The sequence below is a fragment of the Castor canadensis genome, chromosome 2 (genome assembly GCF_047511655.1).
Source record: "Castor canadensis chromosome 2, mCasCan1.hap1v2, whole genome shotgun sequence".
In the NCBI taxonomy this organism is placed as follows: domain Eukaryota; kingdom Metazoa; phylum Chordata; class Mammalia; order Rodentia; family Castoridae; genus Castor; species Castor canadensis.
Genome location: NC_133387.1, coordinates 65021116 through 65023072, shown reverse-complemented (window position 1 = coordinate 65023072; position 1957 = coordinate 65021116). Strand labels below are relative to the sequence as shown.

At 44.0% G+C, this 1957-nt stretch overlaps 1 pseudogene; it reads right to left on the bottom strand.

Moving 5' to 3' along the window:
- Positions 1 to 416: 416 nt before the first annotated feature.
- Positions 417 to 1294, bottom strand: LOC109677901 (nucleophosmin-like; annotated as a pseudogene).
- Positions 1295 to 1957: the final 663 nt, after the last annotated feature.

The following is a 1957-nucleotide window of genomic DNA, read 5'->3' as shown; positions in this document are numbered from 1 at the left end:
CGACTGAGTCTCTTTTAAACTTTCTGGTCTCCCGGGGATACAGAACCTCTAAGAAAAAAGCTCAATTATGTCTCCCACAGGTCACCTTCCTAGGTGTGGTCTTTTTTTTTTTTTTGCTTTATTAAAATATGGAGTTTAATTCACATGTATTGGTCTCCCACCATCTCCATGTCTGACCACCACTACATCCTAGCATAACATTCCATACACACTTACACCAAGCAAGGGTGAAGCTCCATCTTTAAAAACTAAACAAGCATTTTGGTCAACACATTCTTGGCAATGGAACCTGGACAACATTTGTCATACATGGGAGGAAAGTTCTCACTTTGCATTATAAGAAGGAAAGCCTGATGTCAACTCTTATGTAAATGAAATAAGATTAAATTTCAACAAACTGTTTCAACTATTTTTTCTTAAAGAAGCTTCCTCCACTGCCAGAGATCTTGAATAGCCTCCTGGCCTGTCATCCAGAAGCAGTTCTTGACATAGTTGATGAGCTTGGCTTCCACCTTAGGAAGAGAGCCACCTTTTTCTATACTTGCTTGCATTTTTGTCTTCTACAGAACTAGGTTCTTTTGTTGTTTTAGGAGTTTTTTCCTGCTTTTTGAAGGATTCTTTACCTTTTGATCTTGGTGTTAATGGTTCTGAGTCTTTTCCATTCTGGTTTGATTTTTGTGCATTCTTGGCTGGAGTATCTCATATAGATTATTTCACTGGAGCCTTCCCTTCAGCTTCATCCTCATCAAACTCATCATCATCATCATCATCATCATCATTGTCATCACCTTCATCCTCATCATGGTAATTTTCATCAGCAGCAAGTTTTACTTTTTTTCTGTGGAACCTTGCTACCACCTCCAGGAGCTGACCGCTTCCCAGACACGCTCAGGAGTTTCACATCTTCCTTGTCATCTTCTGACTCTGCGTCTTCCTCCACAGCTACTAAGTGCTGGCCGCTGATATGCACAGGCCCTGAGCCACACTTCAACCTCAAGACCACAGGTGGTGTAATTTCAAAGACTTCAACAGAAACCGTTGGCTGTACAGACATTTTCAGGGTTGCCAGTGTCACTTTAATTGGACTGCCCTCATAATTCATTGCCTCTGCTTCCACGATGTGCAGCTCATTCTTGGCACCAGTGCCTAAACTGACCATTCTCAGTGATAACTGGTGCTCATTTTCATTGTTATCCACCTTAAAGTGATAATCTTTGTCGGCCTTTAGTTCACAACCTGGAAAGGTAGTTCTGGGGCTCATAGGGCTCATGTCCATGTCCATCGAATCTTCCATGGGGTGCTAGCATGTTCTCAGGTGAGGAGAGAAGGAGGACAGAGATACCTGACCACTGCTCTAGGTGTGGTCTTAAAGACACAGGCTCACTCCATGAGTCACCTACCTAGGTGTGGTCTTAAAGGGACAGGCTCACTCTCTGAGTCATGAGCAAATCCACCCAATCCTCCATTTCCCACTCCCCCATACCATAAAGCAACTTAGAGCTTTCTTGGGAGTTACAGGATTTTACAAAATCTGGATGCCTAGAAATGCAGCCCTTGCCAGACCGTTTTTTATGCTCCTGCTAATACTCCTATTTGGGCCTTGTATTATAAACGCTCTCTGCAGATTCATATCTCAACAGGTCCAATGGATCAAACTCCAGCTCTTGGTAAAAAATACTTACCTCTGCCTACAAATGAGCCCTCCATCCCATTCTATTGGGGGCCCCTGGAGACTACAGAGGTCAATCCCTGAGACAAGTATCCCCTACCCCTATCTTCCTGATGCCCCATTGTCAGCATGAAGTAGCTAGATGAGTCATGGCCCCTCTCCCCAACAGCAGTTGCATGCGTGCCTCAGAGGGGGGATTTGTTGGGTCTGATAACCTAAGTCAGATAAATGGGTATCCCATCCGCCCTGGAGAGCCAAATCATTCCTACATCCTAAGGAGTCATAAGC